Raw genomic sequence first — 26,029 nt, forward strand, 5'->3', positions numbered from 1 at the left:
AAGTTGCTGTTAAATTGACATTTACGCAGTCCTTTGTTACAAGTTACAAAACTGTTTAGGGATTCATTACTGAACTTAATACAACAGGTTAACAAGAATATGACAATAGGTGTAATATGCTAAACTGCTTAAAAGGCCATGCTGTCATCTGCAAATTGTACAGTGAATGAGCCTAATTTAACCCCCACCCATTAAACAAACAAACAAATAAATAATTGTATGCATAATAATCAAAATGAAAATAAAAAAAAAACAAAAACTAATTCCACTGTGACAACCCATCACCATTTATACAAGTAAATTAGTATACAGCTCTTTTATTATACTTAAAATCCTGTGGTGAATATTCTAAGAGCAGCTCATGACACCAATATAAAGAATATCAATTTATGGAAACTATGTTGATAAAGAGTTTCTTCAGTCTTCCCAGTTATCCAAAGTATGGGCACGGCAACCAACAATGCTCAGTGGCAAGGGGGAGGGGAATCTCTCAACAGCTGTTCTCAAGGGACAGAGTCCCCTTAACTGCCAACAACAGGAAGATGTCAGCTACAGCAGTGGGCTGTGGTGTCAGTTTTTCAGGTCAGGTTTAAAGGAGAGCACGGTGCTGAATCCACAAAGGCCAGTTATTACAGTCTCCTCAGTACATTTTCCATGCCATCTTTTCATCAGTGGAGAAAGATATGATGCCAGTTATGTTTCCACTATGTCACACTGAGAAGAAGCCAGTCAAAGCTTTGACTAGACAAAAAAATTAACTATTTTTTGTAATGGGAGCAAGCCCCCCTAGACCCCCGACATGCCCTTATTAACTTCACAATTACAAAACACTGGATGAAAATGAAAGGCCAAAAAAACTTTGAATCACTGTCAACAGTGATTCAGTATATACAGAAATAAGTGCGTTGTAGAGCAGGGATGTGTATTTGAATTACAATCCCATTCAGTTGACACTAGATCAATGGTAGGGAGCCTGACAATAATCATACCATGCAAACACACTGAGCATGTATATCACATATTCTGCAGAGGAGACTATTTATCCCTCTCCAAGAAAAAGACAAAACACCAACTACTGAGCACTTCCTTCACAGCCTAGGGATGCACAGTACTACTGCTTCCTCTCTGAAAGGTTTGCACTGAAAACGTGGCAAGAAGTACAACACTGATTCCATAGTCCTGTCTCTATCTCTGATTCAGCTGTAACCCATTTTGCTGATCTAGTAATACATTAAGTCAGTATAAAGGGGCTGTTCCACATAAAACATCACAAACAAATGTGTTTCAGGACACTGCACAGACATTTGACAGACTAGCCCATGCAGTGATGCAAAACAAACTAAACCAGAGAAAGTTGACACAAACCGGGAAAAAAGGGGCAATGGGATGAAACCTAGGGAAATCCTGTTTTCTGCAAGTATTTGATCTTAGAGCTGTTAACAGGTATATTCAACTGCATTTCTACATTAATGCCAAATACATTCATTTTAAAAAATGTAATTTTATACAGTATCAGGGCTGCATAATGTGCAGTAACTATCCTTGTACCTTGTGTGATTTGCTGCCAAGTTTCAGATGCAAAATAGACCTTCACATCAAAGGATAGGGTGTGGTAACACTCAGTTTAATTATTTCAGCAACAATTAATCCTTTAGTTTTTGCAATTTGCAACTGGAATTAAATGTTGTAATAGTGAGTAAACTCCACATTACCCGCACTCTTTCACTCCATCACTGTATACTGCTATTTTATATATATATATATATATATATATATATATATATATATATATATATATATATAAATATATACACACACATACTTACGTATGTATAATATCCAATATGTTGCTCTTAGTGTACTGTATATCTTGGACCAGGCACGAACAAACACATTTTTTCTCATACCAACCGCTCTACTAAGAAATCTCCATTAATCTATCAGCCAAGCAAGTTACTACTGCAGACATTTAAGTCAAACTTACATATGCATGTGGACAAGCCATTTCCACCAACAAATGTAACTGCAGTTAATTAATTATCAGATTACCATTATATAATGGTCTCCTACTTCACCTTGTAGTGGTATACCTGCCATCTCCCTCACCACTCGAAAGATTTTAAATATTCATTAATAATATTCTGACTCCATCATTTCCCTTCAAAATATTAGCCACCCTAGGGGATAAGCTTCATAGCACTTTTGTTTTCTTAGATAGTGTAGAAACTGCTAGTTGCTCACAGACAATGAAGATACATGATACAGTCTGTGAGAGGTATAAGTACTTCCACAACATGGGGGTCACTATCTTATTAAATAAAACAGTCTGTGAGCAAGGCATACTACTACCCAAACCTCTACAAAGACATACCAAACCGACATATGCTGAGTTTTCCAAAAGTCACTTCCCAAGACTCCTAGAACAGGAAAATAAAACCTCAGCAGGTCTAGAGACATGTCCACCACTCTCAAACATAGTGTGAAGTTACCAGGCTCCTGACTGTAAACTATCTATTACTACTAAAACCACAAGTACAAATACAAATGTCCTAGTTAACAGGTGACTTCATTGTCAGGCACACTGACTCAATACTTATGAGGCTGGTCATAGACAGGGTGACAGTTGACTGTTTCTCCGGCACCAGGATCCATAATGTTATAAGGAATCTTCAGTCCCTTTATACCAGGCAAATATCAGTATGACCTTAAGGTAATCCATGAGGATGTGAATGACTTGAGGTGCTCAACTCCAAGGGACATGAAGAGAGAGAAATGCTAGCTCTCTCTATGTATATGTCAAGTATAGGGAAGAGAATAGTCCATGGTGGAATCCTACCTTCACCAGGTATAATGCCTCCATGCAAAGGTAAAATAATAGGCTTTAATAATCAGCTAAGCAGCTGGTGACATTCTTGAGGGGTCCAGTATGTGTCAGCATGGGATGTAATGGTTTATAGTCTTGCTTGCTTCTCTGGAGATAGCCTATACTTCTCATTCCAAAGCATCCACATTCTGGCTAAATAATTTGCTACCTCCATACTGCCCTTTTTTAGGCATGCTCTAACTAATGGATATTCTAACCTAGATGACAATAACGCAATGATCAGCCCAAGCCTAGATTATGTAAAATTACCTAAAGGTTGTTCTACTCAGTGCCAGAAGTTTTAATAATAAATGTATCTGACCTTGAGTCTCTCCTGTACTTTGAACACATCCATGTCTGCATATTAACTGAGGCTTGGTTTAACTGTAAAAATAGCACTCCATCTATACCTTGGTACTGCACTTCTCATACATTCAGATCTGAGGGAAACTGTGGAGAAGTATCCACATTTGTCAATGAAAACGTGATGTCTAGACAGATACCCAGAGACCCACAAACTTATCCTAAAGAAAACAAATTACCAACTTGTAATGTGCTACAGATGCCCACAAATTAGTACTTAAGGAACTGCCTATTACCAAAAACTCCCTTATAGTAGGTGATTTTAACTACTCTTTAATAAACTGGAACATACCCAAAAGCTGGCCACACCTAGAGATTTTTAGACCTAATAAAAAATTCCTGGAACAGGTAGTCAATGTGCTTCATCAGAGGTCAAAATATTGTGGACCCGGCTTCAGCTAACACAGCCTTTACATGCACCATCCATCTAAATGATCCATCCTTGGATAAGCCAGACCACAAACTTTTAATCTTCTCTGTCAAAATCACTAAAAACCACTGCAGCCAATAATTCTGAATTCAAGGACTTCAAAGGGGCAAACGTTTTGACAAATTATCAAATTTCGCTTTCAGTATCACTAGTCCCAACTATGAGAAAGCTGATATCTATACCTATGAGTTTGATGCCCATATAAATAAGTGTCTAGATTTGACCATCCGTAACAGAACAAAATATAATAGGAAATGTACAAATAAACCATCTTGGTAGTCCTCTAGTATAAACTAACTCCATAACAAAAGGAAAAAAAAGCGATCTTAATTCATACAGCAGATCTAAAACTCCTCATGTCAAAGATCACATCAAAACTATCAGCAAGAAGCTAACATGTACTATAAGGGCAAATCATAAACTTAAATTAGCCTCTGAAGCAAAGGATAACCACAAGCCATTTTTAGATGATTTAGAAAACTAAGAAACAATACCCAGCACTGCTTGGAACAAATCCATACTAACACCACCATCCACTCTGCCCCAAATGGTATTAGCAAATATACTAGCAGTCAAAGTTTGTGCAAACTTTACCCAAGAGACAATTATCCTTCCTCCACCAATTTCCGTATCCCTTTCCTGTCATCTCTAAGAAGCATGTGCTGGATGTACTTTGTAAAATGAAAATATTCCTTGAGGCCGGATATCTCACTTGGATACCTTACAAACAGTGCCAAACACACCCTTACTGAACCCCCTACTTAAAAGTGTTTAATATAAGCCCACTTGTAATACATGTCACTGAAATATGGTAAACTGCCGTGGTGATACCCCTAGAAACAGGTGGCCCTACCATGGATCCCAAGAATGATAAACCCATTAGCCTGACTAGTCTGATTTGCAAAACCATGAAACACATCACAATTGACTTCATAAACTGACATCAAAAACCTTATTAGGCTAGACCCACACCAGTTTGGCTTTATCTAAGGGATATCATGCTTACTTAACTTAGTCAGCTTCTTTAAGAAAGTCACTCAGGCTGTAGACTGCAGTCATCCTGTCCAGATAGCTTATTTTGATGTAGCCATTCCTGGTATCACTAATAAACCAAGTGCCTTAGACACTGATACTTATTTAATGAGCTAGATAGCAAACAAGTTAAAAGATAAAACCCACAGTGTCAGAGTGGCAGGTACCTCCACTGTAATATGAAAGTAACTAGTAGTGTCTACCATGGCTCACTACTGGGACCCCCTCCTTTTCAGCTTCTGTTTCCTGACTGGAAATCAGGACTTTTGGTTAACTAATTCTGCAGATGATTCCAGACTGGGTGTTACTGTGAAATCCCCTTCCAATACCATCTCATTACAGCAGGAACTTGCCTTTATAATTGATGGTTCTACTGAAAAAGAACTAAAATTAAATGCAAAGAATTGTAGTATTGTTGCATTTGAGAAACAACTTTTTCTACCAAAATACAACATACATACTCTCCAAAATAACAATGGAGTTAGGGATCTGGGAACTTGGGTCAATTACTCTCTCTCTCTCATTTGAAGATCATGTACTACTGTAGTCAGAAAATCATTCTGTTTAGCACAACTAATATCTAAAGGCGTACCATCCAGGTCAAAAGATGTTACCATACCCTTGTACTCTTTCCTTAATTATATCTATTGTAGAGTACAATGCCCCTTTTGGGATGTACCTATTTAAATATATTAGGCAAAGGGATAGACTGTAGAGGTACCTAGCTAAGAAGATTGCTGGTCTAAAAACTCTGAGTTACCAGGAAAGGTTCAAGGCACTATCCCTTTACTCTGTGTTGTACAGGGAGATCTATGCCTTGAATTCAGAGTCATCTGGGATCTCAACATCCTTGATTTCCTGCATCTAAGCAAATCAAACAGCTCTGCTAACATTAGAACAAGAGACCTAAATCTCTGCCAAAAGATAAATCTGCTCCTGAACTGACCTACTTTTTATCTTCTTGAGAAGAGGTATACAGCATATGGAAGGGTGTTAGCAAGGTATGATATTTTGATTCAGTCATCTTGGAATTTTAACGATCCTATGAACTTCAACATAAATTTCTTAAGGTCTGCCAAGAGCAATACAAACTTCTAGGTAATACAGACCTTGTTCAAATGTCAGCTGAGCCAATAAGACCAAATTTCAAGTAAAAAAAATCATTCACTTCTTGACCTAGTAATAACCAACATCCCAAATACCATCCTTGAGCCCACACCCCAGTACTTATTCATATTATAAACCTTTTACAAAAACCTCCTTCCCTCACTCAAAAATCTTTCTTCAGGTCAAACCTTCCCCAAAACTTTTCTAAGCTAAAATAACATAAACGAAATGCAAACTGGAACCCTGTTCTTTAAAGCCAACACCTTGGCCACACAGCAGACATTATTATTAATATACTGACTGCAAATTAACATAATCCAAATAGGTCTCAAAAGAAATAAAAGAGCTACTGGCACTTATGAACAAAGCATCGACACAATGGAAAAATCTGCCCAACAATGAAATCCATAATAGGGTTGTATTTCTGTGTAGCCTACACAAAAAAGCCTTATACAGACATAGAGCTACTTTATCCCAATCCCAGCAACTCAGTAGTCCCCCCAAAGTCACACTAAACATTTCTGGAGACAAGTCTATCTCTTAACAGGCCAAGCCTCAAAACATAACACTAGAAATGAAAACATTTTCATTGCTCAATCAGCCAGTTATCCACTAATGACTTCCACTGTGAGTTGTAAACTTCTCCTCAACCTCCTATTAACAGGAACCACCAAAGACCCTGCCCCCCCCCCAACACACACACACACACACACACACACACACACACACACACACACACACACACACACACACACACACACACACACTATATTCCCCAAATTCTACTTCAGGCACATCAAAAAGAAACACATAAAATCCCTCTTGGAAAAATTCCTTTTGATACATTTGTGGAGGATAACAAGCTTGAAGCATTATTCATTAAAACCTGTAGGGACTATATCCCACCCCTTATACCAAGTCTTCAACTTATCCATATGTTAGAATAGCATGCTTTGCATCTGGAAGAACTCAAATTTAGATTAACAGCCAGTTTCCATTCATTTTCTATCCTACCATTGCTAAGCAAATTACTAGAAAAAATGTTTATTTTCAACTGTCTGATTATATTCAAAACTGCTCATTACCATTCAGAAGCCAACATAGGTTCTAGACCAGCCAGACTAACATTACTGCCTTTTAACCAATAAGGTGACTCATGCCAGAGAAGAGATATCACTCACAGCACCAATGGAGGTAGATAATACGATAGCAGCCCAAAGCGATATGTCTTCTCTGGCATGAGTCACCTTATTGGTTAAGTGTTTGTTTCATTTGATTTGGTTCTTGGTTTTGATCACTGCCTTTTGCACACATACAGATGACATTCTACCAAAGACAGACAAAGGGAACCTTGTCATAACTCTAACCAAAACATTCAAACTAGTAGAACATACATTGCTTCTAGACACGCTACTTAACTACAGACCATGTCTTTCTTTGGCTTAATTAATCTGTTTCAAATAGACACTTGTAAAAACAAAAAACTTCATCTTCAGATTTGTCACCTCTCACTACAGTTGTGCTCCAGGGCTCAGTCCTTGACTCACTTTTTTTTTCTATTTTCATTAATAAACTACCCTTTGACTTGTCCTACTCTCCCATAATCCTATACATTGATGACAAGGTCACCTGTAGATCTTCTCCCCTATCACTCAAACATAAAAACAACTTGAAAATTATCAAAAATTTGTGGTGTGCTGGCTACAGAATATGAAGCTTCTTCTAAAATAACAACAAAATTAAGGACTTGATTTTCAGTATCAAACAAAAGCTTGCATTGTCATCCAGACTGGCATATTACTAAGAACAATCTGCAATCCCTCAAAATAACCAAATGCTTAAAATACCTCAGCCAAATTCAAACTCCACATTGAACAATTCAAAGCAAAAATAAACAGAATGATTATTTGGTCAGAAAATTTTCAATGTTCTATCCAGAAAAAAATAAAATGGCCATTGGAAAGGGAATGCTTTTTCTCAGCTCGATTATAGCTTGCCCATAATAGCCTCTACTCCTCCAAAAAAATATTGCCTTACTGAAATCCACCTCAAACAGAATCTGTAGTTCTACTAACTTGCTCCCCATAAGCTTCACTGCTCAGCACTAGCAAAGGCAAAGTAAGTTCCAGTTTCATCTCATTTATTCTGCATCTAACAACCCAAATGTTATTCCTACAAGGTGGTAGCAAGCTATTAACTCTTACTGCTGTATGTACAAACATGCATAATTTAATACCTTGGGTTAATCTGCTATAATATATGTTGCAAGACCATATCCTTTAAATTCTATTAGTGTGCAGCAAACTTGTGTACTTTTTCCTACGAAAACTAAGCAGCACAAAGTCATGGACAGAAAAAATGGAGGTAACCTCTGCATGTGGCCTACCATACAGAAAATTCAGAAGATATATTACCTAGTGAGTAACCTTTCATGTTTGTTTCCACAGTAATTCCTTCCCTCCCTCCCTCATTTTATATGCACAATACCAATAAATGTTGTGTGCCCATTAACATAAGAGGTACTAGGGTCTTAATTCATACAACCTGAAGCAGTAAGTTTAAGTAAGACATTGCAGCAATTTCCATGAAGCAATGGGCTCAGTAAGGTACTTGATGCCACTTTAGCTTAATAACTATGGTACTCCAAGCTCTGGATTAAGATCTGAGTCACCAGTACAAGAAGATTTGAAAGTAAAACAAAATGAAACCTCCCAAATCAGTTTTTGATTGTCCATAACAAGCACCATGTTTAAACACAAAGCTACTCATAAGTGTACTTCATACCAGGATACCTTCAAACAAAGGTACGTTTATGTAGAGATGCCTCTAAGCTACATACTGTGAACAGAGGTCACTGCAGCAGTAAGTCATGGCAACTGTATTTACCCAGCTTGTGATCTCTTCTTTCATGGCCATAGTTTTCACCTAACATATCTGTGCCCTTGCTGGCAGCATTCCATAGAACCATGGCTAGAGTATGATGCACTCGTAAATAACAAACGTTACTAGGAACCTTCTTCTGTTCTGCAAGCCCCCTCCTGGCCCATAATGTGTGTTTGCAGTAAACTACTGTCCTTTCAACAGATTATTATTCTAGTAGAAAAGTTACATTAACCTCCTCCTAAAAAAAATTACTGTTGTGATATTTACCTTACTACAGCTGTACAATGTTCTATGTGGGCATTCACTGTAAAAGTAAAGTGCACCATCTGGTAGATTCCATGGTAGATACCATGCATCACAGGAGATGGACATTTGGAAGGCTTCTGCTTATTGATTATTTGGTCCCCTTTTCCCTTCTTAAATGAGACAAAAAGCTGGTTAATATTTGTAAAATCATTAGTTCTCCCAGTGATTTATCTGAGTGGCCTTTACACATTCAGTAAATACAGATGTTCTCCTTCCTTCTGACAGTCTGAGTAAACCACTCCCAGTTGTATAAAGATGAGATTGTCCCTGTAGACACCCTTAACTTATGAAATATCAAGAAAGCTGGACTATACATAAAAAGTACAGTTTTGTACCTACCATAAATGTAGATGTTCGAAGATCCACATTGCTGCAGTCCTTACACTTGGGTAGTCCGCTGTCCTCGGTCGGCCCGAATATCAAAGTATAAGGCTGACGTCGGTCAGGGCGCATTTGACTGACGTCAGGACGTCAGGGTACAAATGCGCATGACCGACGTCATATCCTCAGTCTTTTCTTGCCCCAGATGTCAGAAGACCCTAAAAATAAAGGTCAAAACCAAAAGACAGCAAACAACCAACCAACCACCCTTGCACGAACTATATGTACAATATATACAATATACACAATATGTACAACCCAACCCACACAACCACCTCTAACTACAGAGGGGAAGGAGGGAGGGTAAATTGGACTGCAGCAATGTGGATCTTCGAACATCTACATTTATGGTAGGTACAAAACTGTACTATGTTCTTCATCTCACATTGCTGCAGTCCTTACACTTGGGTAGAATCCCAAAGCAGAGGTAAGGGAGGATGGCTAACTACAAGGAAGCAGGAGCAGCCAAAATGCCCTGCAAAACAGCAGTGGCAAAACCAGCCCTGGACTTAGAGTAAAGTGGCAGGTGATAATGCCTAGAGAAAGTATGCACAGAACTCCAAGTAGCTGCCTCCAAAATATCCTTGGTTGCCACTTCCCTCAAAAAAGCTGTTGAAGTGGCAGTAGCCCTAGTGGAATGAGGCCTAATCCCAGCTGGAATCTCCTTGCCATGATGGGAATAACAGAAAGCAATGCAAAACCCAATCCACTTAGAAATAGTTTGTTTTGACACAGGCTTGCCCTGAGAACTCAAAGCAAAAGAAACAAACAACTGCTGAGACTGCCTGAACCCTTTAGTTCTGTCCAAATAATAACGCAACTGCCTGTGAACATCTAAAGTGTGCAAAATCTTTTCCCCTTTATTTTGGGGATTTGCATAAAAAGTAGGCAAATGAATAGTTTGGTTTAAAGCCACACTAGAAACCACCTTAGGCATAAAGGAAGGATTAGTACGTAATGATACCCTATCCTTATGGAAAATCAAGAAAGGCTCAACCGCCATAAGGACCTGTAATTCAGACACCCTTCTTGCAGAGGTAATGGCCAATAAAAAAGCAGTCTTCCATGATAAATATTTCAACTCAGCAGTAGCTGCAGGCTCAAAAGGTTGTAGAGTGAGTTTCTCCAACACAAAATTGAGATCCCAAGCAGGAGCAGGAGCTTTTCGTGGGGGTCTTATATTCTTTGCCCCTCTAAGAAATTGCTTAAACAAAGGATGAGAAAACAATGGTGGGTCACAATCATAGTGAGCCGAAATTGCTGCAGCATGAACCTTAATAGAAGAGAAAGACAAACCTTTGTCCAGTAACTCAGTAAGATATTGAAGAGCCACACTTAAATTAGGCCCAGAAACATCAAAATCTTTTGCTGCACTCCAAAATAAAAATCTCTTCCATTTATCCGCGTACACTTTCCTTGTACTAGGCCTTCTAGCTTCCAAAATAACATTCAAAACTTGCTGAGGAAGTGGAGGCCCACTATGGTTCAAAACAGAATATGCCAGGCTGTTAGGTGCAGAGAGTGAAGCTTGACATTGAGCAAATGGCTGTCCTCCTGTGACAACAGGTGTGGAATCGAAGGCAAAGGCCATGGAGGCTTCCGTACTAGACTTCTTAGTAATGGGTACCAGTGCTGTCGAGGCCAATCTGGAGCTATTAAAATCATCCTTGGCTTGTCCTGTCTGACCTTCAGAAGTACCTTCGGGAGGAGAGGCAGAGGTGGAAAGGCATACACATGAAGATTGCTCCAATTGAAAGAAAGAGCATCCACTCTCCAAGCTGTGGGATGAAACCTTTTGTGCAAAACTTTGGCAGCTGATGGTTTAGTGGAGAAGCGAACAGATCTATGTCTGGAGTTCCCCATGACACTGTCAATTTCTGAAATACATGAGGATCCAATTTCCACTCGTGGGGATCCATAATTAAATCTGCTCAACACATCTGCTAAGGAGTTCTGTGCTCCTGGCAGAAACCTTGCCTGAAGATTGAGCTGTAAACTGAGAGCAGTCTCCCACAAAATCATTGCTTGCCTGCATAGAGGATAAGAATCGTTCCCCTTGCTTGTTGATGTACCACATGACAGTTGTGTTGTCTGTTAGAATCAACACCTGTCCTGGAAGAAGGAATTCCTTGAAAGCTATTAATGCAAACTGGACTGCTAACATCTCCTTCATGTTGATATGTAGATGTTGTAGTCTGACAGGCCACATGTTTTGTATCCACTTTCCATTTAGATGAGCTCCCCAAGCTTTGTCTGAGGCATCTGTCGTTAAAATCTGACTCGCCTCTGGTCGGGTCACAGAGAGTCCCTTGTTTAGGTGACATTCCTGAGCCCACCACAAAAATTCCTTCTGAATGCAAGGTATTATTTGAATGACAGTGTCCAGATCCTGGCAGTGCTGTGTCCATACATTTTTGAGATACCATTGTAGCTTCCTCATATGCAGTTTGGCATTGGGAAGCACCAGAATACAAGATGCCATGAACCCTAAGGCTTGAAGGACTGTCCTTGCAGTCAGCCCGGACTGATGAGATAGTTGATGGAAGTAAAGGGATAGACTCTTTTGTTTGTCCGGGGTTAAAAAGGCCATCTGGGATGCTGTATTCAGTCTCACACCCAGAAAGCACATGTCTTGAGAGGGTACTAGACTGGACTTTATTTCGTTCACAGAATACCCTAGGCATCTTAGCACTGCTATCACATATTCCAAATGATGAAGAAGCTCTTCCCGTCCTTGAGCCAGAATTAGGCAGTCGTCCAAATAAGGATAGATCTGTATTCCTTTTAATCTGAAGAAAGCTATCACTGGAGCCAGAACTTTCGTGAACACTCTGGGTGCAGTAGATAAGCCAAAGGGCAATGCAGAGAACTGATAGTGAGAAGTCCCAGCTCGAAAACGCAGATACGTCCTGCAACTGAGTCTGATAGGAACATGAAGGTAAGCCTCCTTGAGATCCAAAGTTACCATCCAATGATCTTTGCCCAGCAGAGGTAAAAGCTGCTGCAACGTCAACATTTTGAACTTGGGAATGTCCAGATAAGTGTTGAGGATAGATAAATCCAAAATTGGTCTCCACATGTTCCCCTTCTTTGGTACTAGGAACAGGCGAGAATAAAATCCTAGGCCCACTTCTGGCAGAGGGACCGGCTGTATGGCCCCTAGTTGGAGCAACAGAGAAACCTGTTTGTGAGCCTCTATTCTTTGTTGAGGAGGAACGTCTGGCATGCCTTTGAAAGGAGGCAAGGTATGGAAATAAAACCTGTAGCCGTGGTGTATGACATCCAATACCCATCTGTCCTGGGTAATTAAACTCCAATTTTCTTTGAAAAGTGCCAACCTTCCTCCCAAAGGTGCTGCCAGGCGAGCAGGCTCTGGCAGCTGAAAAGGTAGGTCATTGGGTCTGCTTACGAAAGGACTGACCCCTGCCCTCACCCAAAGCCTGTGCAGGAGAACTCCCTGTTCTAGGCCTGAAAGAGCCCTGAGCTCTGCCCTTACCACGTCTAGATCTACCCCTAGACTGGGAATCATAAGAAGGATACGTCCACCCTTTAGTAGGCCAATTTCTACTAAACTTTGGAGGCTGGACCTGCAAAAAATCTTTAACAGTCTGCATAGACTTAGCCTTGTCTTCCATTTTCTTTAAAACTGTCTCAACAGGAGGACCAAACAACACGTCAGATTGTAAAGGAGCATCTAAAATCCTTGTTTTAACATGTTCAGACAAATTCTGATCCCTCAGCCAGGCGTGCCTGCGAAGAACTGACCCAGTGGCAGCCACCCTAGATGAGGCCTGTACAGCATCAAAACCACATTGCAAAGAATGCTTACCCACCTGTTCAGAAACATGCACTAAATCTTGCAACTCTTTACAATCAATACCTACTGCCAGAGCATCAACCTTAGACTTAAATTGTGAAAGGAGATAGTTTTGGTATTTCAGCATGTGAAACTGGAAATTCAGAGCCCTCATAGCAAGAGTAGAAGAAGTATAGACTTTCTTTCCCCATCTATCCAAGGCCCTAGCCTCCTTGTCTGCAGGAACCGGATTTTTAACAACAGAAGCCTTAACACCTTTAGGCCCCTGGCTAACAGTTTCTGGGTCTGCCCTAGGACTCTTAAAAAGATACTTATGAGCTTCAGGCACCCTGTAATACCTATCCGGCTTAACAGGAGCAGGAGGCAAAGAATCAGGATTAAGAGAAGCCTCTGTAAAAACATCTTCCACTACATCCAAAACAGGAGGTATAGCCAAAGGCCTATGCTGGGGTAAAAACAGAAATTCCCTAAGCCTTTTCCTGGAATCAGAGAAGTCCTGACCTTCCCACTTAAAATGCTCCCTCATGGAATGAAGAGTTTCTGAAAAAGAAAAATCCTCAGGAGGAGTAGCAGAAGGAGTAGAATCATCCACATCAGAATCAGAATAAGGAGAGTACTCCTGCAAGTCTTCAGCCGAAGACTCTGAAACATCTGAAGCCTGCTCAAAACCCAGCTCAGGCTCCACCCTAGGTCTCTTATCAGGAAGGGGCATACAACCCCTAATCAAAGTAATCAAATCTTCTGCCATTTTAAGCATATGCTTCTTGGGCACAGTACCTGAAGAGCTAGGGGTAACACCAACTGAAGCTAAACCTGGCCTGCCCCTGGGAGAAGCCTTTGAAACAGAAGGAGAGGGCCTAGCCACCTTAGGAAGGGAGGGGAGTATAGTAACCTGAGAAGCCCCCTCAGCCTGACTTGTCTCCTGAGAGGCCACATCTTGCAATAATAAGGTCTCACCCTGGGAAGACAAAGAAACCTCCGGTGGAGCCACCGGCTCCACCGACACCTCCAAAGAACCGGCGTCCGGTACAGACGGCTCTTCTAGCCTAGGCTTAACTGCCTTGTCCTTGTGCTTCTTCGAAGAAGCGGGCGTCGGAGCATCCGACGGCATTTTATAGTTGCACCGCTTCCCAAAGACTAACCTTGCACAATCCAACCTTCTCTTTATAGTGCGTTTATTAAATCTAGCACAAGAGCGACAGCCAACAACGTCGTGCTCAGGCCCTAAGCAAGGAATACACAAAGTATGAAAATCTCTATGCGGTATCTGTTTCCCACAAGAAATGCAATTATTGACTTTTTCTGACATCCGGTAAATGACTGAGGCAAGAAAAAACTAAAATATTCCCCAACGGGGTACTTAGCCAACTTTGAACTCGGTCTGAAACTTCTAAATCGAAAAATCTCAGAACGCCAACCGGCACTTGCAATGCTGCTTCTGCATCGGACCATGCGGCAAAAAAGACTGAGGATATGACGTCGGTCATGCGCATTTGTACCCTGACGTCCTGACGTCAGTCAAATGCGCCCTGACCGACGTCAGTCTTATACTTTGATATTCGGGCCGACCGAGGACAGCGGACTACCCAAGTGTAAGGACTGCAGCAATGTGAGATGAAGAACATCAGTGTATTTCTAAACTTTTTTGGCCTGAGATAATAACCCAAAAAAGCACCTTCCAAAGCAAGTGTTTTAATTCAACTATTTCATGATGCAGCAGTTAGCGTTGCCGCCTCACAGCAAGAGGTTCTCCGGTTCGATTCTCGGCTAGGGTGCCTTCTGTGCGGAGTCTGCATGTCCTCCCTGTGGTCGCGTGGGTTTCCTCCGGGTGCTCCGGTTTCCTCCCACATCCTCTTGAGTATGAAGTGCCACAGACCCTCCTCTCTTAATAGTGTTTATGTTTACACTGGGAGATTTGATGAGGAAGAGAGGTTTAGCATACCTTTGTTATGATGATGACAGCCAGTGTTATATCTCTCTCTCTAAACAGGATGATACTGTAAAATTGATTACTCTCACTGATTAAGTGGAAACCATTTATCAGTGGCTTATATGTACCTGGCAGAAGCACACCACCTCCAAAACAAAGGGCATGCCAGTTCATGCCACCCTGAGTGATTAATTATTCTGCTGCACTGCTCCCTTATCCCATCTTGTATGATAGCAATTGGCTTGAGTTTGTTACAAGGGTGTGCAACTTAATTTATTTATTATTTATTTATTTACTTACTAACATTTTGTGACTGGGAAAGTCTGACTGGGTCAGAGGCCCATTTTCAGTGGAGGCTCAGGAAGAAAAGCTCCAGAAATTAAGAAAGTACAATCATAAAGTACAATAATGAAGTACAAAAACTTTTAAAAGAACAATAACAAGATATAAAATAAAACATATATGGTATAGCCATATATTAGTAGTACAAACGTACATGCAATCAAAATCAAGATTTCCATGGTTTGCGTATATGAGATAAGTCACATTTGTGAGTGTTTTGTAGAGAGCAAGGTCAATGCAATCAGATTTGTTAAAAATTAGCATGCAGCCAATAGAGCTTTTTGATATGTAGGTAATTAGGGTTGATGTTTAGCAAGGAGTTTATTGTTGGGAGAAATAGATGAATATAGATGTCGTAGAAGACACAGGGGGTTAGATAAGAGAGAGAAATTAGTGTGAGAAAGTTAGATGAGGATGCATTAAAGAAATAATTATGGTGCGAGGTAGGGTAGGAGTGGATGAAAGAATCTAAGCTAGATATAAGGGAGACTTTTTTGGAAAGGGGAAAAAGTAGGAAGAAAGATAGTGTTACGAAAGCAGGGGGAGCTTAAAGAGGTAGGAGTTAGTAGACTATAAGAAAGATACTAGGTCATTTGGTTGTTTTATGGGAGCAAGAGCAGTTTTGGGAGTTAAGGTAGTTGTCTTTAAGTGTAAGTGTGAAGGCCCTGAGGGATTCAATGGCACTAATTTTTAAGTGTGATCCTGGACAATACTCTGACCCTTGGGGTCAGGTGTCAAGCATAGTAAAATCATAATTTTCCCATTTACAAAATATTTCCAGTATCAAATACTTTATTCCTCAAGCAGGTCATCAACTCACAGCTCATGCTCAAGTGTCTTCTGGCCTTGGCTACTCCAGTGCACCGTACACAGGACTCTCTGGCAGTCAGACTGACAGTTTGCAACTCTTGACGATGACTGTGACAAGCTACTTATTGGCAGTTCCCACTGTAAACACAGTATGTCTATGATATGCAGCCTCTACTGACATCCAGTCTGTTTTCACATTATCTATGAAATCTTGTTGTTAGTCTACTTGTCCCTGCATAACTTGGGTCTATCTTACCAGAAGAAACTCACTGAGCTGCACTGCCTGTCTTGCCGTTGTGTTTGGTCTCACTGGGGCAGCACAAGTATGCTTGAAAATGTATGGCTTCCACTCATGCAAATCAGGCATTGCGCTAGTAGAACCTACTTCCAGGATAATGCAGGAAGGTCATTAAAGAGGTAACTCTTTGAAATGGTATTTAAGAGTGGGGACTCACCTAACCATTTGTTTTTCTTCTGCCCAGGCTTTGTTAATTTTGCTGAATAGCTAATATGCTGAATTATTTGGATCGGTGGTCTACTCTGATTTGAACTGCTGAGCTGTCATTCTTAATTTATTACTTGATATTCATCTAGCAGTTGACTCGACTTACACTTTCAACCGGTATAATGAATTTTATGTATTTATTGTACTTGTTTTATACATTGCTAGTTTAACTCTGTACCTGATGCTATGCTAAAAACACCTTAATAAAATGAAGCTGCAGTGACTATTATTGTTTAGACTATCTGCCTTGCACTAAAAGGTTTTTGAAGTGGGTTCTCTAAATATAATCAGAAAAATCTGTTGTTAAATGCTGGACTCCAAATAAGGGGAAAAAAATCATTCCAATGGATGACTTTGTCATATCTCTTCAGCATATGAGTGGCAGCTCAGACTGAGATGCCACTGTAGCTTTTTCATATGAGGTCTTGTATAAAGAACATAGTTAACATATCTTTGATATATTCACTGTAACAATAAATCATAACACTTGGGCTATCCTGCCTTACTGTGTTTATCCTTCCAGCCTAAAACTGTAAATGCAGGTGTTTTTTTTTTTCCTCTTCTTTTCTCTTCACACAAACACCATTTCAGGATGACCAGAAATCAAGATATATATATATATATATATATATATATATATATATATATATATATATATATATACATTAGAAGTCCTTATGTGGACCTTCATTTCATTATTTGGTAATCTGCAAAACTCCTGATTTCTGGCCATCCTGAAATGATGCATGTGTGAAAAGAAATGTCATAGATAAAGCATGCATGGAGACTATGCATGCCCAGGCTAATCAATAAGTCCAATACAAATGTTTACTACTTATATTTAAAAATGCCACTCTATAACAGTATTAATCATTTTAAAAATGTTGTTTACTCCAACATACAGGCAGAAGTAAGACTGTTCCATTAAAAATAGATGTGTAATGTAAAACTGAAGAACCACAGCATGTTCCAAAATAAAGTGATGTATTACATTGAATGGTCAATGACCAAAACATTCCACCAAATTCTATGCAGTAATTTTCTGAGAGACTTCCTTGCAATTAAATCCATAAGAGGAACATGAGCATCCCATAAAAAGTGGAGGGTGACTAGCTTTGCTGTAAACAGTGACTATATCTCAAAATTATGCTGTTATAATTACCCACTAGTGTACTATCTCCTAACAGCAAATTACAACATTTGGATAACATCCCAAATGTTTTTCTGTTATCCTGTTTGATGGAATATGAATCCAATTCCAATCAGTAGATGCCTTTAATAATGCTTTGAGCACAACTGTAGCTTCTTAAAATTTTCAGTAATTAGTATCATGTAAATGGTACAATATACTGAAGTATGGTAACTTCAAAAAGGTTCTGAGCATAACCAGGAAATAAATATAAGATAGACATAAAAATGAATTAAAAATAACTCAGTTTAATGCCAACTTATGGGATGGATGAACTTTAAAATCTAACTAAAAAAAAACAGTTTGGCCTACTATAAAAACTTCATTTATTAAAGCAATTAAAAAACATGATCACAGTACACTCTTTCATCCCGTTAGACTTCTTACTGCCAAAAATGCAGAGCAAACCCAATCCACATATGATATAAAACACCTAACAAACAACCAATAGAAAATCAAGAAATCCTATTTCTAAGAAGTGTTATATAGCTATATAACATGCAGACTGCAACTCTATATTTACAGAGCATTTACCCTTATGTACTGTACGTAATGTATTTTATGATAACTTCAAAAAGGTTGGTGGCTTTGCAGTTACTGTAAATGTGATCTGGGACACCTCTTCTAGGCTGGTGTTCACTCTAATTAATACAGAAAGAACATTTGAGAAGGCCAGCCCACTTAGGTTCTTAACCTTGAATTTTTCTTCTGCTTCTCTTTCCTCTCTCCTTGCACTTTACTTAAAAAAATTCACTTTATTTTGCTTTTGCCTCTTCTTAAAAGTACTCAATTGTATTTATTCTTCTGCATTTATTACTGCTTGGTAGTAGCTTGATTAAACTGTAACTGTTATTCTAAGCTTTTTGGTTTAAGCACTTGGGCTTCAGACTAGTTGTTTTACATTAAGAAGGTTTGTGGTCTGCACTGTTGTTGCAGGACAGGTAGCTTACGTCCTTCTAAGTTGGGAATTGCTGATTGAAGGCTCAGTGTCTGTTATTCTAAAAGTGTATTAGTTCTGGTTTAAGCACTTGGGCTTCCGGACAGTAATTTTACATTAAGAAGGTTTGTGGTCTGCACTCTTGTGGGAGGAGAGGCTAGAATCTGCCCTTCTGAGCTTGGAATTTCTGGTTAAAGGATTATTGTGCCTGCTGATTTAAACTGTTTCTTTCCAAAATCGGTGCGCTTTGTTTGCCATAACATAGACTAGATTCAGGCATGCTGAATCTAGCCTTGTTTGTATAACTTGAACACTAATCCAGGCCATCTTTGTTGGAGAAGGTTCCCCTGCACCTTAGTGGCAGGAGTGTGCAGTTAGAACTTGTCTGATTGAAGACTGCTGGAACAGGGCTCCGTTTTGAGCTTTTTTACTGGTTAATTGGGTAATTTGTTTAAATCAGTTTGCTCGTTTTCTATTGTTATATAAAAAATTGCACTTTATTCATCTGCTTTTACTGTATTTGTGTTTCTTCCTACTTTATTGCATTTATTCTACTGCATTTATTACTGCTTCTTAGTAGCCTGATTAAATTGTAACTGTTATTCTAAGCCTTTGGTTGAAGCACTTGGGCTTCAGACCAGTTGTTTTACATTAAGAAGGTTTGTGGTCTGCATTGTTGTGGCAGGACAGGTAGCTTAGATCCTTCTAAGTTGGGAGTTGCTAACTGAAGGCTTAGTGTCTGTTATTCTAAAAGTGTATTAGTTCTGGTTTAAGCACGCAGGTTTCGGGACAGTTATTTTACATTAAGAAGGTGTGGTCTGCACTCTTGTGGGAGGAGAGGGGAGATTCTGCCCTTCTGAGCTGGGAGTTTCTGTTTAAAGGCTTATTTTGCCTGCTTATTTGAACTGTTTCTTTCTGAAATTGGTACGCCTTGTTTGCTGTAGCATAGACTCAATTCAGACCTGCTGAATTTAGCTTTGTTTGTATAACTTGAGCACTAATCCAGACCATCTTTTTCTGGAGAAGGTTCCCCTTCACCCTAGCAGCAGGAGAGTGCAGTTAGAACTTGTCTGATCGAAGACTGCTGGAACAGGACTCAGTTTTTGCTTTTTATTGGTTAATTTGTTTAAATCAGTTTGCTCATTTGCTACTGTTATATAAAGAAAATACACTTTATGCATCACCGCTTAACTAGGTTTAAACTATTCCCAGTGCCATAAAGTCTGCTTTTCAAATTTTCCCTTAGAACTAGCCAGTTCTTTGGTTTTAGCACTCAAATCTGTTTCTTTGAGCTCAGCACTTCTTCAGAACTCATTGTAAGCACTAAATAAGGTACAAACTGATACAGCACTCAACTTTCCTCACTTGTCTAGAGGAAAACAGTTTTTTGTACTTAATAAATAAGCACCTATCCAGGCATCTCTAAGGGTCAGCTCCCGGTGTTTTCTCCTGTCTACCTGATGAATCTGGGCATCTTGGGGCAATGCAGAAATTGCTTCATGTACACAGACAACTCTCTCCTCCTACCCCAACACTACAACCTGTGAGAGATGCACTTATATAGCCAAACTGGAAACAAAGCTCTCTTCACCCAAGACCGGACTAGACAGTCAAGAGGAGAAGGTAAACACTTGCACCACAACATGCTCATCACATAGTCCCTCAAAACCTACACCACCAAAACACACACCTACATTCGCGGAGGCTCTCAATAAAAATCTGCTCAAGCAGCAGAGACCTCCAAAGCAGAAACACAAGCAACCTCCACCCCCCCAACACAACCCAAATGACACATAGCCCACAAACACAGCGTGCCATTCAACCACAGCCCATAAGGCATAACAACGTACCCAACACTCTAGTCATAGGTGACTCTATAGTCAGGCACACTGATGTTCCACTCACCAGGCTAAACAAAGAGAAAGTTACTGTCAGCTGCCTGTTGGGTGCCAGGATCTGCCACATAACGCATGCACTCAGGTCCCTCCACAAGTACAAATATGACTCTGTCATTGTGCACATTGGTGTGAATGACCTGAGGGGTACCTCCCTGGACTACATGTAAAGAGACATGGAGGAGCTCTCTGATCTTGTAGCCCAGGCAGGTATGACCCCAGCCCTGAGCAGCATCCTGCCATCACCAAGAATCCACAGTACAAGGACAAATGATTGACTTCAACAACTGGCTAAGCTTCTGGTGTCATTCTAAGGGGATCCAGTATCTGTCTGCCTGGGATGACATGATCGACAGACCACGATGCTTTGCCAGAGATGGCCTGCACCTGTCACCCTTGGGATTCCGGATCCTGCCTAAGGCTCTTGCCATCCCTATAGTGCCTTTTTTAGGCAAGGTTCAAATGACAAATTCACCACCGTAACAGGTAGAAGTAAGTAAAATCTGAGGGTAATGCTACTCAATGCTAGAAGTCTAAACCTCAAATTGCATTCACTCAAGGCACTCCTTAAAATGGAGAACATCGACATCTGTGCAGTGACAGAGACCTGGTTCATTGCTCCAGAGAGCACCCCTGCATTATCAGGCTATAATTCACACCACACCTTTTGGCCACCTAACCTGGACTGAAATACTAAAGGTGGAGGTGTGTCCATACTCATTAAGGATATCCACACCTCCAGGCTAGTTGCTCAGCATATGCATCCAAGGTTATCCAAGTGCAACTAACTCTGGGCAAAACCGCAATCCAAACTGTAACTTGCTACACATCCCCCACCATGCCCCAGGATTCCCACTCCTCATTTCTTGATACACTGGAAAATATTAGAGTACAACCCAACACCCTAATAATGGGTGATTTCAACTACCTCACCATTAACTGGGAAAACTACTCATGTACCAACTCTTTTGCTCAATGTTTTCTGGAATTCCTAAATTCCAACACCTTGGATCAACTTATCCACACCCCCATCAGGGGCAGCAATATCCTAGACCTGGTCATTACCAACATGGAAAACCTGTGTTCCACATCAGAGGTCAATTCCTCGTTGGTCAGATCCGACCACAAGCTAATCACCCTAGACATCCACATCCCACCCCTACCCCCCCATTAGGGAAACCACTGTAAAAAATTTCTCCAAAGCCAACTTCACACTTCTTAAGATAGAAGTGGCAAACTTCACGACTCCCATGCAGACGGACAACAGAGATATGACTGCTGAATCCTACACAAATGTACTTTATAAGCACTTACACAAGCACATGGATCGTGCTAGCCCTAACAGAATCAAGATGCTATCCTTCAAAAAAAGAAAGCCAATCTGGTGGTCCCCTGCCATAAACAAACTCCACAACAAAAGAAAGAAACTGTTGCAAAAAAAGAGTAAAATCCCATGACTGGAGGAACACCCTGGTCTGCCTCAGTAAGAAGCTGAGATCTTTCATAAAATCCTCCAAAGCTAGTTATGAAAACAAAATTGCCACTGACTCTAAAGACAGCCACAAAGCATTCTATAGCTATGTCAAGAATCTCAATGGCAACACTCAGATCTGCTCTGAGTTACAGCACAATGGCACTAAATATACAGAACTAACTGATATTGTCAACATCCTGGCAGACAGGTTCAGTGCTAACTTTACCCCCCTCTCACCCCCTAAAGGGCCCATATCTATACCAGAAGAATGCAAAGTTCTTGGAATCATGGCTGCACAGGTAAAAACCACACTCTCCAAACCAAGAACACAGCATCCATGGACCTGACAACATCCCAGGCTGCATTCTACACGAACTACAGAATGAACTGACACCCCACCTAAGCACCATGTTCAATCATAGCCTCACCTCAGGCTTTGTGCCCACTGAATGGGGCACAGTGACGGTTATCCCACTCCACAAAGGGAGAGCCACCACAGATACCGGGAACTACCCCTCCATTAGCCTAACGAGCCTGGTCTGCAAGGCCATGGAACATATAATTCTGGAACTTATAAACAAAGACATTGGTATTCTCCAAACTCTGGACCCCACCCAGTTCGGGTTTGTCAAAGACAGAGCATGTCTACTAAACCTGATAGACTTCTTTGAAGCAGTCACCAAAGCCGTAGACGAGGGTAAGGTGGTTCACATGGCCTATCTAGATCTCGCCAAGGCTTTTGACACCATCCCCCACTCTGGAATTATAGATAAACTAACTAAACTAGGTATAAATCCCTATATCACAAGATGGGTTGCAAACTGGCTCACTGACAGAACCCACACTGTGAAAGCAGTAGACTCCAAATCCGACTTCAGACCAGTGACAAGTGGGGTACCACAGGGTTCAGTCCTGGGTCCTCTCCTGTTTGGTATCTACTTTTCTGAAGTACAGGCTAACACAGAAGGTCTTTGGCTAATGAAGTTTGCACATGACTGCAAAAGTACAGTTTTGTACCTACCATAAATGTAGATGTTCGAGTGCTAATACAGCTGCAGTCATAACAGATGGGTTCTCCTGCCATCAGGCGGGTCCACGGTCGGCCGAATTCCAAAGTCTAGGTCTGGCGTCGGTTGTCATCGCTTTCTTTCCTGACGTCAGTGCGACAGGGGTACATAAGACACAGCCGACGCCATTTTCTTCAGTCTTTCTTGCCCCAGATGTCAGGTGCCCCCAGAAGGAAGGCAATATATATATATATATATATATATATATATATATATATATATATATATATAAAATATATAATCATGCAATGCAATATAATCAAAAATCAATAGTTGCAAGCAAATACACCATAGAAGGATAACCCAATCAGGTTGTAAGATGAGGAGTTAGCCACTAGGTCTGTACCCAGAGGGGAAGGAGGGAGGGAAACCTGGACTGCAGCTGTATTAGCACTCGAACATCTACATTTATGGTAGGTACAAAACTGTACTATGTTCATCGTGCATACAGCTGCAGTCATAACAGATGGGTAGAATCCCAAAGCTACGCACAGGGTGGTTGCCACTAGGTGGAACTGGGAGGAGCCAGAATGCCCTGCAACACAGCAGTGGCAAAGCCTGCTCTAGTTTTGGAGTATAAAGGTAGGTGGTAGTGTTTAGTGAAGGTATGCACAGAACTCCAAGTGGCTGCCTCCAAAATATCTTTGGTAGGGACTCCTCTGAGGAAGGCTGCAGAGGTAGCTGTGGCCCTTGTGGAGTGGGATCTGATGCCTGCAGGTACAGATTTACCATGAAAGGTGTAACAAAACCGTATGCAGTGGCCTATCCATTTTGAAATTGTCCGTTTGGAAATTGGCTTCCCTTGAGCTCCTACAGCATAGGACACAAAGAGTTGTTCTGATTTCCTGAAAGGCTTTGTTCTGTCCAAATAGTAACGCAGCTGTCTATGGATGTCTAAGGAATGTAGCAGCCTTTCCCCTTTGTTTTGAGGATTGGGGTAAAAGGTAGGTAAGTGTATGGCCTGATTTAAAGCTACCCTGGATACTACCTTAGGCATAAATGACGGGTTGGTTCGTAGGGAAACCCTGTCCTGATGGAAGATGAGAAAGGGCTGCACAGCCATGAGGGCTTGTAGTTCCGAGACCCTACGAGCTGAGGTAATGGCCAGAAGGAAAGCTGTTTTCCAGGACAAATATTGCAAATCTGTTGAGGCAGCTGGTTCAAAGTGAGGCAATGTTAATTTTTCTAGAATGTAATTAAGATCCCAGGCTGGTATTGGTTGTTTCCTTGGAGGTCTTATATTCTTAGCCCCACTGAGGAACTGCCTTAAGAGTTGGTGAGAGAATAAGGGTGGATCAGTGTTGTATTCTGCACAAATGGCTGAGGCATGGATTTTGATGGAGGAAAATGAAAGTCCACTGTTCAACAGCTCAGCTAGATACTGTAATATCTGAGGCGAATTCAGTTTTCTAGGATCCTGGCCCTTTTTCTCATTCCAAGCGCAAAACCGTTTCCATTTTGCGGAGTAAGCTTTTCTAGTAGATGGCCTTCTGGCCTCCAAAATGACATCCTGCACCTCCTTGGAGAGTAGGGTCTGTTGTGGTGTTAAGGAATTTTCCATGCAGCCAGATTGAGTGTTTTCAGCTGACTGTGAAGAGTTTTGTAGTTGTGCTGAGTCAGGAGAAGAGGCATTAGAGGTAGGGTCCAGGGAGGAGAATGTGTTAGGCTCCTCAGGAGTGGGTACCAGTGTTGTCTTGGCCAGTCTGGAGCAATCAGTATCATCTTCGGTCTGTCTGCTCTTGCTTTCAAAAGCACCTTGGGCAGTAGAGGCAAAGGTGGGAAGACGTAAACTGTCCGTGCTGCCCAACTGAAAGAAAAGGCGTCCACTCTCCAGGCCTTTGGATGAAATGTCCTTGAGCAGAATTTTGTCAATTGATGATTCCTGTGGGAGGCAAAGAGATCTATGTCTGGCCTTCCCCACTCTTGGATTATCTTTGTAAACACTTGAGGATGCAACTTCCATTCGTGCGGGTCTGTCATATTTCTACTTAGATTGTCTGCCAGCGTGTTTTCCAAACCTGGCAGGTACTGTGCTTGAAGTTCGATTTGCCATTCCAGAACCATGTTCCAAAGTGACATGGCCAGCCTGCACAGGGGGTATGAATGTGTTCCTCCTTGTTTGTTTATGTACCACATTACTGTGGTGTTGTCTGTTCTTATCAATAATTGTCCTGGATGCAGGAGGTCCTTGAAAGCTGTAATTGCATTTATCACTGCTAGCATTTCCTTTTGATTGATGTGAAGGTGCTTTTCCTTTTGGGACCATTTGCCCTGAATGCACCTGTCTGTCATGTGTGCCCCCCAGGCATAGTCTGAGGCGTCTGTTGTGATGACTTGATTTGCTTGAGGCTTGCATAATGGTAGACCTGTGTTTGTTTGGCATGCTTGGGCCCACCATAGAAATTCCTTTTGCAAACATGGAATTAGTGGTATTATTGTTTCCAAACTGTGGCTGTGTTGAGACCATAGGTTTTTTAGGTACCATTGAAGTTTCCTCATGTGCAACTTTGCACATGGGATTAGAAGAATGCAAGATGCCATGAAGCCCAGAGCCTGCAAGATTTTCCTTGCAGTTAGCCTGGTACAATTTGCTAGTATCTTGAAGTATTGAGTTAGTTGCCCCTGTTTTTCTGGCGTAAGATAGGCCATGTGGGTGTTTGTGTCCAAGTTGGCACCCAGGAAAATTATTTTCTGAGAT

The 26,029-nt window shown here is 40.9% G+C and overlaps 1 protein-coding gene across 1 annotated transcript in view; it reads right to left on the reverse strand.

Annotated features, from left to right (window-relative positions):
- CUX1 (cut like homeobox 1) overlaps nt 1–26,029 on the reverse strand; it is a 3,879,009-nt gene that overhangs the window by 106,741 nt on the left and 3,746,239 nt on the right. The gene's annotated exons all lie outside the window — the stretch shown is intronic.

Source organism: Protopterus annectens, chromosome 13.part0 (assembly GCF_019279795.1).
Source record: "Protopterus annectens isolate FY-2018-M chromosome 13.part0, PAN1.0, whole genome shotgun sequence".
NCBI lineage: Eukaryota > Metazoa > Chordata > Ceratodontiformes > Protopteridae > Protopterus > Protopterus annectens.